The sequence below is a fragment of the Amborella trichopoda genome, chromosome 9 (genome assembly GCF_054954075.1).
Source record: "Amborella trichopoda isolate Santa Cruz 75 chromosome 9, AtrichopodaSantaCruz75HAP2 v2.0, whole genome shotgun sequence".
In the NCBI taxonomy this organism is placed as follows: Eukaryota; Viridiplantae; Streptophyta; class Magnoliopsida; order Amborellales; family Amborellaceae; genus Amborella; species Amborella trichopoda.
Window position 1 is genome coordinate 14,389,296 of NC_142344.1, and position 12,393 is coordinate 14,401,688.

General features: G+C 33.5%; 1 long non-coding RNA gene across 1 annotated transcript; it reads right to left on the minus strand.

Moving 5' to 3' along the window:
- Positions 1 to 1,453: 1,453 nt before the first annotated feature.
- On the minus strand, positions 1,454 to 7,464 carry LOC148780408 (uncharacterized). Its single transcript, XR_016041441.1, has 2 exons — positions 4,365 to 7,464; positions 1,454 to 3,217 (listed from the first exon to the last, which is right to left on the minus strand). It is a non-coding gene; the product is annotated as an uncharacterized LOC148780408 (long non-coding RNA).
- Between the last annotated feature and the right edge of the window lie 4,929 nt (positions 7,465 to 12,393).

Here is a 12,393-nt window from a genome sequence, read left to right on the forward strand (position 1 = left end):
TGATTGTATATGAATCTTGTAATCTACTTACACTTCAAAATACAACTGTTAACTCTCATCAGCTTCCCTATTTCCTTAAGCACAGGGAGTCCAATAAAAATTGAGTCTTCTCTCCATTGGCAATAAGCTTGTTTTTCTGTAGTTTGCAGTATTGTTAGTCACTACTTAGACTACATTTTCAGACCCAACCTCATCTACAATTTTGTCCAAGTTTATGCATATTAGTCTCCCTATATGTTTTTTTCTTGATAAATCAATGCTAGAGTGGTAAACAATGCCCCTAAGGCAACTTATTAAAAAATTGACAAGATGTTTATCGGACTTGTCCTTCCAACCGTCTGTCATGATGGTCACACCTGTACCTGGTCAACAAACCTTGAATTGGACAATATGCTTATCGACATCACAAACAACAAATTCTAAACATGGCCCTACAAGCTCCTTCGTAGTTGGGTCTTTAACACCCGGCCCTACCTCAGCTATAGAAGCTACCATTTGTGGGTAGAAGTATGAGCTCGCAGAATTAATGACAACGCATTAGCATACCAGAACATGCTAATTATCTTTTTCGCATTTTCTATTAATATACATGCTAACGTGAATTTTATTTTCTTTTGATGATATTGTGGGGATCAAGTCCAGAGGGTTTGCGGGTCATTAGTAGCACATCTATGGGTTCATGTCGTTGAGTAGTAGATAGCCGACTATAAGATGATGGGCGACTAGAGAAACTGCGCCTCAATCTACTAGATGTAGACCTAAGCAATGAATGCCCACATCCTCCCCTACCCGGTATTATAGGTTGTTGAGGTTGACGGCTATCGGATGTACCATCCCTTCTCCCATACATCTCTTGAATTTCCATTTGTCTATAATTTAACTCTTGAAAGCTGGCAATCCTAGTTCGTTCCATTTGCACCTCAAACTGTGCTTCTTCGTCCTCATCCTCATCTATTGGACTTTCATACCCCCTCCCTACCTCTGCCGCATCCGTTTCTCTCTGTACTTTTTTTCCTTTTTCGTCCGTAATTAATTTTAACATTTATTGTTTTACTTTAGATGATACTTCTTTACAATCGGTGACATTACCTTTTACCCAAGCAATGTATTCTTTTAGGCGATAAATTCTACCACCCATTTCGTTGTTATAAAAATTACATCGAATTCTTCTTTTATCATTCACTTTTGTGCCATACTGCCACGTCACTTCTCCCCTCCTCATCTTATTATTTTCTTGTAAAAAATCATTCAATATACCTTGTGGGGTTTTTGTTGGCTTCTAAAGTAGTTGACCTAGTTGCCACCCTCAGTCCATCTCCACTTAGACAACACTCAAATTTGTCGAATATTGAGTCATTTTCATATAAATCACAAAGCCGCAAAAGAGAAAAGCCCAACTGGTTCCTAATAGCTTCAAATAGTTATAAAGTAGTTTTTGCTGAATCCAAGATTGTTTCGCATCAGAAATGAATTGCATAGATCGAAGAAATATGGTACAGTAATGACTTTGACAAGATATGGTGAGGGTTAAAATATGGTGCAACAAAGACTTTGAGGGAAAGAGTTATGGAACAAGACCTCTTAAGGGAAATAGTCAAACTACATTATCCGCTGAAGGTAAAAATATGGTGCAGCAATGACTTTGAAAGATTTAGAATCCTAAAAGACTAGAACCATAAGGACAATTTAACGAATCGGTGTATACTTCAAGGTAATAGCTCTTGACTGAGAAATTAACATCTACGGTATACTGATGAACTGCAATGGTACCAGCTAATAAGCTAGCTCTCACTCTTTTATGACATTGAAAATCTAGAGAAAATTTCACATTACACCCCCACAGCCCATAAGAAATCACAAGAATATGTAATGTTTAGAAACATAATGCACAACACTCTAGGAAATCTCTCTCTCACTCCCCCTTTCATTTGAGCTGCTCTCTCTATCACTTACTCTTTCCTGCCTTTTCTATTTCTGGGCCCTAATGTTTGAAGGAACTGTGAAAAATGGAAACAAGAATTTGGGTCGTATTTTATTGACCACGACTAAAGTAGAGAGAGAAGGATGAAAAATCATAAAGTATAGCTCCTAGGAGAGAGGAGAGAGATTCGTAGCAACATTGGAACAAAAGGAATCCCCTTTCTCTTTTCCTTTCTTCTTTGTGTTTTCTTTGATGGTTAGCTTTATTTTCATGTTTTTATTGGATGAGAAGGTTACAAGATGCACCCATTCTACTCTTTTAATGATCCCCAAACACCCCATTTTTCAATCTGAGCAAGACCCCTGTCTTTCTCTTTTTTTGAGGAACAGGCCCCTCTCTTTCTTTTTTGCCTAAATAAGTGAAACTCAAAACCTTTAAGATAATAATCCTTTGAATTGAGTTTGGAAAATATTTTTGTTTATGCAAAGTGAAATGGTTTCTACTGTGATTTTGAATTTGGAAGCCATTTTTGTTCATTCTCAGTGAAATGGTTTGTGCTACATCTCAAGGACTGGTTTCATGCCTTCTGAGCTAAAGGTGAAGCTCTGAGATACTACAGTTTTTCTTCCTTTATTGCATAATCAGATTTGAATCACAACAAAACATATCATAAAAGAGTATCAGATCAACCAAAAAGTATAGGAGTTTCCTAATCATACATAACAGATAGCTAAGGGCCTAAGGTATCATCATTTTTTGAAAAAACACAAATCTGGAAAAGTTTTACGAATGTCATACTACAATTCCACTAATCTAATTAAGAAATGGTGACATACAAATTTGTGAGGAAAGTCAGATTCCCAATCTTTTCCAGAAAGCTTCCTGTAATGCTCATGGCATAGATTCTCTTGCACCAGCCAGAACATATGTGAGAATCTTGAACCTCACAGAGTGAAGCAAAATTCTAGAGTGAGAAGTATAGAACCTTAATCAACCAAACTAGATTCTAGAGTGATAAGTTCATAACCTCTTTTTTTTTGGGTTTCTAGTTCAGTACCTTAGTTGATAAAACTAGACTATACTCCAAATAATTCAAGGGAAAACATGAAAAAGGATTAGAGCAATGCATCTCTTTAATATGGCAAGTTGTGCTATTACAAGGGCGCTTAATTGCAGAGTTGTTGTCGTCAATCTTTGAAGTATCAATGGCGGTTCCACTACAAGGTTCAGCACTGATATTCCAGCTAGCAGAAGAAGAAATACTCCATCTTTCTGACAATGATCTCAGAGCCACGACTGCTTATTCGAAAGAAACAGGTCAGACAACCAGTTAATTAAACCACAAATAAAGAAACCACTATTCTAATCTTTCTGGTTGACTAATTTCTACCAAAAAATCCATACAAAAATACAAATCTCTCTCTAGCAAATAAAGTTATCAGAACTAATCAATATGGGTGTCTAGTAAACTTAAAAGTTAAAAATAGATGCACTGGTGTATGATTTTCTCACTGGGTCAAGTGTTTCTTGAGCTTGGGATCTAAAAACCAGAAATGAAAGGAGAAAAGAGCAAAGAGAAAGAATTAATAGTGATGAAGATAAACACAAGAACTCCATTATAGAACACCCTGTTAGGAACTTAGGATAGATGGTATGCTAAGAAAACAGAGGCTCTAGCCTAATGGAATTAGTTGAAGAGATGGGTTAGGCTTAAAAAGCAAAACTTGCTCATTTTTTACAAACTCAGAGTTGTCAATTTTGAATCAGTTGCAGAGATGGGCTAGGCTTAGAAAGCAAAACATGCCCATTTTGTAGTCTCTCTGGAAAGAGAATATCTAGCAGAAACTCAGAGTTGACGAGTTTTTTAACTTTGAATGGATTGTAATCCGTTTTTGGTTATATGAGGTTGGAATTATGCTTATACGACTGAAAAATTGTGAATAAAAAATTTGAAATATGGGTGTGCAAAGATGAAGCTCTGAGATACTATAGTTTTTCTTCATTTAGTGCCTTTTTTTTCAAGTTCCACCACTTCAGGCTCATACATCTTTTGCCGAACTTAAAGAACGGCTTAAAAAGTAAGACCAGAGAGCACATGAACATCATTCATGCTTTCTTCCAACTGCACACTCCAAGAAAAATCATAGATTGAATATGAAATGTGACAAACAAACATCATGAATTCATGCACTCTAAACTTGATTTTTTTGCCAAAAATTACCATAAATTGCATTATATTGTTACACCTAATGGTAAAAAATCAATTCAATAGACCATTGTATAAAAAACCAAAAAAAGCCATCACAAGCATCATAGATAAACTATGATAGTCCATCATCCAAATGAATGCAAGCATGAATTCTTCTACCTAAAAATTACCATAGAAAACATCAAATACCTAGAAGTAACACAAAATCACTAAAATGAGTACACATTGATGGACCTTGAGAGTCATGTAATCACGATTGAGAATGTATCTTCCATCCTTCGAAAACTTGATATCAGAAATCGGGGATATAATCTCAGTGAAAAAGGATCTTGATCCAGGTGAAAAAGGATCTTAATCTCAGTCCAATACCAAGACGTATTAAAAATGAAAAAGTGAGATCAGTCCAATACCAAGAAGTATTACCCGGAATTAGCAAAAATGAAAAAGTGAGACTCAATTTCTTAACAAGCTTAACATCAAAATATAAAAAAATTTGACTAAAATATATCAAATATCAACCGCAAATTCAATTTCAGAAACACAATTATCTATCATGAACACCTCAAAAATATAACAAAAAAATTATATATGTATTTCTCCATGGAGTTTCTTGCAATAAAACAAGTTCGTTTTTGTATTTCTCCGTGGAGTTTCTTGCAATAAAACAATTTCGTTTTTGTATTTCTCCATGGAGTTTACTGCAATAAAAATATATCTATATGTATTTCTCCATGTATTTTTTCATTTTTGATTCAAGAAACCCTAAATTCCTAAAATGGAGCTTCAAATGTTATTTTTTGTTCTCAAATCCGTTCTTCTATTGAATGCAATCAATAATTTCAGTCAAATATTGTTTGAATAATTCTAAAAAAAGCTGCAAAATTAAGAAACAAATTAAAAAAAAATCAGGCTGGAGATTATCTTGTTTGCTTCAATCTCAAAATCGAGCTCCAAATCTCTCCGTTTCAATAGATTCAGGAGTCTAGAAATCTAGATATATCTATGATCATTAAAATCCCCTAATTTTTATCGAAAAAATTGGAAACCACGCCAAAATCCTTACTTTGGCGGATTTTTCATAAAAATTGGAGAACACCAAAAAGCGGCAATATAAATCACCAAAATTTGAGCTTTTATTCAATATTCATGGTTTTATAGAAGATTTGACGGAATAAGTACAGTAATTGAGTGACAAAAACGAGCGGCAATATAAATCACCAAAATTTGAGCTTTTATTCAATATTCATGGTTTTATAGAAGATTTGACGGAATAAGTACAGTAATTGAGTGACAAAAACGAAAAACGGCACAAAAGAGAATAAAAAATGCAGGCAAAAGGCCGGATCACAGCTTCTACCAAACACAACGGTGGGTGTGCGCGTGTGTGTTGTTAAAACGTTATCTCGGACGATATCACAACGAACCGGACAGGTTAGGAAAAGCCTGTCGGCTTTTCCAAAATACCGTCGGTTTGATAGAATCGGCCGGTTTTGGTGCTGCTTTTTTTCGAGGAACCTCATTTTTTCAGTGTTACCGGAAAACCGGTCTTGATCGGAATCGGCACCCTACCTGTACCAATCTAACCGACCGATTGGTTTTGCAAACACTGATTTTAAGCCATAAAATTTGAGTACATCTTCCATGTTTTAAAAATAGTTTCTTATAATTCTCTCAATTATAATAATTTTGAGTACATCTTCGATGTTTTAAAAATAGTTTCTTATAATTCTCTCAATTGTAATAATGTAGTCTATATTGGCTTCTCTCTGTCTCACTCTTCTTTCATTATCTTTTATAGTTAGTATAACTATATGATTTTTGTTAGGAAAACACTACAAAACGCCTATAGGTGAAGTTCTACAGTACTTTATCTACGGCTTTATCACTGTTCAAAGTTTATCATACAGTCACAGATGTTTGTTAGTGTTTGAATTTAATATTCATGCTTTCAATCAATTAATGTGTTGTGCTCGTAGGAGTAGTCTATATTCTACTAGCTGGTGAAGTTTAGCAGTTCAAGTGGCGATTTGATCGGAGCAAAAGACTCATATCGACTTTCTTGGAAGAAAACAGGGGCTCCAAGGCATGGCCGGAGCCCAAGACTCGTATCGACTTTCCTAGAAGAAAACAGGGGCTCCATAGGGTGCCTTGGAGGATTGAATGGGTCTCAATGAGTTCCTGCATAAGAGATTACAACTGCTTCTGTGGCAGATAAAGGGCTTGAAATAATAAAAATTATGCAAAATACACTTATAAAATTTCAAGGGTAATTTGATCACTTTATTTTATGACTGTTATTTTTTTAATATTTTATTTTGATGCGACTTGGTCATATGTACAAACGTCCTCAAATTTTAGATAATCTGATTAATACAATAATTAAATAAAAATTCAAATACTATCGGACAATTATGACTGTGAGATGAACTTTGGATGGTGATGAAGTGTAGATGAAATACTGTAAAATTTCACCTATAAATAATGTCCTATAGACGTTTTGTAGTGTTTTATAGGTGTGTTGTAGGGTTTTCCTTTTTGTTATTATTAGTATAGTTTGTTTGCTGTCAATTGTATGCATGCAATATGGTTTTCACACATACAACTTCTTAATTATATGGTGCTGACTATTACAAAGCTATTGTTTTATGTTATTGTTTATTTTCATTTAATACCTAAGAACTATCATCCTCATAGTTATGGTATTATAGTATTGTCAATTGTTGTTGCATGTAATCTAACTAGTTATTTTTACGTTCATCCGGTGATAATGCGGCCATTGATGAATTTTGCCGTAAAATGTATCCCCGCAAGCATGTAATATAAGCATCCATTAAAATGAACTAGCTATGTCCACTATATATTCGGCAACTATTATATCCGCTCTACGGTGGCCTAATGTTTTTGAAGTGAGGAGCAGCGTACCATCATTTCTCATTTTGTATACGTGCTATATTGTCCACACTCAGTGAGGTGGTTTGTCCACCCCATAGAACTATATTAGATTGCTAGATCTCCCTGTCCTAATTGTTGATCTTAAAAACATTTAAAAATAACAACTAATTAAGTAATAGGGGATCATGTGGTGGGGGTAGGGGCAGAGAGCGCGTGTAGGGTGAGGGTGGCGGGATTGGATTTAGGGGCCATCAAAAAATATTAAATAAACTTAAAAAAACAAATGAGAAAATACATATGAAAGGAGACCGACAGTGTTCTAAAACCAACTAGAAGCTTAAAAAAAAAAAGGAAAAAATATGTAAGAGAATGGATACCTTTCTAATTTGAATTGGAAAATGGATCGGTGAGCTTTCAAAAACATTTATTGTACGGATAACATATACATGTCATGTGTAGAGCTGGCAACGGGTCGACCCAGCTTTGGCCATGTTCCCCATGGGGCCATCCTAACCCCTGTCAAGCTTGAATAGTGCCAATGAAGCCTAGGATCAGGCCTGATGCTCGCCCTTTATGGGTAGGGCGGCTAGATGTAATTTAAGAAAAATAAATAAAAGTAAAAAAAAAGAACGGCAGACAAAGGCCGGCCGCAGACCCAACTCCAGCCTTAGGTCATGATGGACCACCCCTGGCTCGGCCCTCCCTCGAGCCACATTTTACAATCCAAGCCCTAATTTTTTAATGCTGTGTCGCCCGGCCCACTGCCACCCTTAGTCATGTGATGTGTCCCGTGCCTCCACCTCCATTGTATTCTAAAATATCACTTGAAGCTGATGTTTGAAAACAGAACAGTAGCCTGGATTGGTCATTCAGAGTTCGGATCGACAGTCCGGATTGGTGAATCTGCCGAATCTAGCCTTAAAAAAATTCCATAAAATCACTAAATATCCTTTACATATTATTTTTTTAAGTTTACCAATATAATGGTACTTTTGTTATTTTACAAAAAGAGCCTATTTTTGAGACGTTTTTGTGTTTTGAAGTCTGTTAATAATTATATTCACATCGTAATAAAAGATGAGCATACAATTATCATGAATAATGTAACTATTAAAATACAATTGTCATTAATGCATGGTTCAAAATGAATCCTAGAGCTACTACAATACAACCTTATAACAAAATTAATGACGGCATTGTTCTTCCTATTCATGATGTTGGTGCCGGTCGTTTAATTGTTTCGACAATTTATGAACAAAATGACGTACATAAGGCTGCATAAACCTGGAAACCACACGTCATGGATATAAAAGAAACCTTATAAACCAAGCTAGCATCTTATTTATTGAATAAATATAAATTACAATCTCATATATCAAATTCTTTTAAAAATTACAAATTGAGAGATTAGATAAATTAATAATTTCTATAGTTATAATTGATAATATAATTCTTTTTTACAAAAGGAATTATACACTTACACTCTTTTGTAATAACTCATAAATAACAATTTCAAATAAATTTTATTTACATAAAAAAAGTATAAAATAAAGAAAGATCAATATAAATTAGAAAATTTATAAAAAAAATAAGATAGACCTTGTAAACAAAACTCCCGAACAAAATTTCATATTATAACCTTCAAAAAGATTTTTTCTTTTAAAAATACTGATTTATCTGAAAATTAAAAACCAATCATAAAAATTATAAAAATTGCAAAAAATTGGTTATTAGCATTGATCCTTCATAACAGCATATGCGTCATAGCCTAAGAAAAAATAAGTAATTTATTAATAATTCTTCAATACAATAGTATGTACTAGGAATTCCTAAAGCCTAGCTTGTTTTGAGCTAGATCTATACGGTAACCAGTGTAGATGAAACAAATTGGATAAATAAAGCTCTAGCTTGATTCAATATGATTAATTTGAACAAAATTCACCAAATTTGGTTAAAAAATACGAAGAAATCCTTGTCTAGTTGGCTTTCATAAACCTTAAATATCTAAAATCTTGAGCACGAAACTCGAAAGAAGAAAAAAGATATAAATTTATAAATATAGTTACCTCCCGTAGAAGAGATTTAAGTGCTTATAGATCCAAATCCCAACTTCAATTTACAAAATACATACAAATCTGTTGTTTAATCACACGAATTGAAACAAGCTTCTTGTAGGAAGGTTCAATTACCTAAATTTAGAACCAAATTAAAAAGACTTCCGTTCTAAATCGAAATTGAAACTCCAAGAATGATGGATTTCTTAACACGATTAAAAATGTGATTTTTTCGATAGAAATTCGATGAAGAACTTGATAAATGAAATTATCCATCGACCTAAGGCGTCTTACAGCTCCGTTTCAATTATTGGAGTCCATTATTGAACTTAAAAAGCCAAACCAAGAAAGAAAAGAATTAAAAGAACAACTGAAACAATCCATTTTTGGTGGTAAGGAATAACCAATTCTCCTTCTGATCGATTCCGAATATAGTAAGGGAATCAATGCACTATTGCAATTTCGAAGTCGAATAAGCTTATTCCAATCCGACTTAGCTTTTTTTTTAAACCTTGCCCCAAACCCTTCTCGCCCAAACTATAAGATATCCAAAAGAAATACTGGAACTGACGATCATACTCCATAGTACTGTTATGTTCCATAGTTTATAATAGAACGGGATTGTATACAATGAGATCATTTACCTTTAGTATAAGGAAGTCACAATTATTTCCAACCATCCGATGTGATATTTGATAGCTTGGGTGTGTCATAAAGTTCAAAAAAATTTCTTTGAACTTTGAGTTTGATCAATGAAATAAATGTAGCCACCCAATTTCTCATCTAATGATAAAGATTAATTGTGAATACTTTGTACTAAAAGGAAACGGGCTCATTATATACTTTCCCTATTAGAACGCTATAATTTCTACATATTTTTCCATAGTACCTATAGTAGGGCAAGAAACGGGTTAGGTTAGGTCGGGTCTAGGTCGGGTAAGACATGGAATAAGACCCGAACCTGAAAGAAACTATGGGACTTGTACTCGATCGGACTTGGACCTAAACTTGGACCCGACCCAAACCTAACCGAACTTGATTGAACCCGACCCAATTTTTTTTTAAATTAAATATTATGTTAAATACATATATATTATTTAAATATTATAACTAAAGTATATATTTATACTTAATTAAATATTATTAAAATATTACATCTTAAATATTATTTAAATACTAACACAATTCGGAGTCAAAGATCCAAGTCGGGGCCACATGGTCCGGGACCCAAGTAGTATTCGGGTCTAATATTTTGGACCCAAGCCTGATCTGTGGCGACCAAGTTCTAGGTCTATACTCAGACCCAGGTCGATCGGGTCTGGGTCAATTGCCAAAAGATTTAAAATTTAATTTGGAAAGAGTTTATATAGAGCCGAGGCTCTAAACAATCAAAATCGAGCCCATCTCAGAAAGTTTACTAGAGGAGGCTGTTTTGATTCTTAAATATCATCAAATTGATCATCTCGACATCAAGATGCGTGGACATGAGAAAAAAAAAATAGATTTCAAGTTTTGGAAACAGTGCATCTTGTAATGTATTTTTTAACCGTCAATTTTTGGGATTTTCAATTTTTCATAGATATACTCGATCTACACTATGTTTGAAGTTTTGAATTTTATAATTAGAGATGAAAATATATTCTAAATTTATAGCAAAGATTTCTACCAATGGTTTAAAAAACGGATCGGTGACCCGGATCGGGTTCCCAAAAAACCGATCCGGATCGGCTAATCGGCGATTCGGATCGAGAATCGGGTGAATCGGTCAGAATAAAGCTTAAAAAAAATCTGAAAAAATTATTAAAATTCATTATAAATATTTTTTTTTAGGAATTCAATAAGAAATGAGGGTACTCTATTAAGAATTTTCATGTTTCTGAATGAATATGCGAATATTGATATGTTCTTTCCCTGCATGAACCGCCATTCAGCATTTAATTTACCTCACACAAAAGGATAAACATAGAATTATCATGGAATAAGTATATCAACATACATGGACTACAATAATGCATAAAATTAGTAACATATGATCTACAAATAAAATGATAGACGACGTTATTGTTTTTCTTGGTCACGCTGGTGCCATTGATTGAATTCGTTTAACAATTCATTGATTCGATCTAAAAACGAATCATCGATATTAACAGGCGTCTGACTATTCCCAAATCACTGAGTGTTAGTGTTTTGTTGTATTCCCAATCTAAAATCCCCGAAGATTGTCATCATTCATGCTCACCTGCATTGTCGTGCTCATCCCTACACTGTTGCTGTTAGGACTCGATATGTGAATAATATGGCTGAGATAGGGTGGCTTGAGAATCATCATCTCTCTCATTTTCTCTTTGAATAATATGGATTAAAAAAAAAAATTAACAAATTTTCAAAAAAATCGATCATGGATTAAAAAAAAAAATCACAAATTTTCAAAAAATTTTATCATGGATTATGAAAAAAATTCGATCATGGATTAAAAAAAAAAAATCACAAATTTTCCAAAAATTCTATCATGGATTACAAAAAAAAATTCGATCATGGATTAAAAAAAAAAAAATCACAATTTTCAAAAAATTCAATCATGGATTACAAAAAATTCGATCATGGATTACATAAAATTCGATCATGGATTACATAAAATTCGATCATCGATTACAAAAAAAAACAAAAAATTCAATCGTGGATTACAAAAAAAGAAAAAAACAATTCGATCATGGATTACAAAAAATTCAATCATGGATTACAAAAAACTCTATCATGGGTTACAAAAAAAACAAAAAACAAAAAATTCAATCATGGATTACAAAAAAAAAACAAACATTTCGATCATGGATTACAAAAAAAAAACAAACATTTCGATCATGTATTACAAAACATTCGATCATGGATTACAAAAAATTCTATCATGGGTTACAAAAAAAAAAAAAAAAAAAAAATTCGATCATAGATTACAAGAAAAAAAAACAAACATTTCGATCATGGATTACAAAAAATTCGATTATGGATTACAAAAAATTCTATCATGGGTTACAAAAAAACAAAAAATTCGATCATGGATTACAAAAAAACAAAAACAATTCGATCATGGATTACAAAAAAATCGATCAAGTATTACAAAAAAATCTATCATGGATTACAACAAAAAAAAAAATAAAAAATTTCGTACGGGACTCGCCGATTCACTGTTCGGACTCGCCGATTCCGCACAGTGAATCGGCGAGTCACTGTACAGAATCATCCAGTTCTCTCTAAAACCGGACGATTTCCTATTTTTAGCCGATACAATCTACTTTTTACGATTTTCGAATCGAACCGGGCAA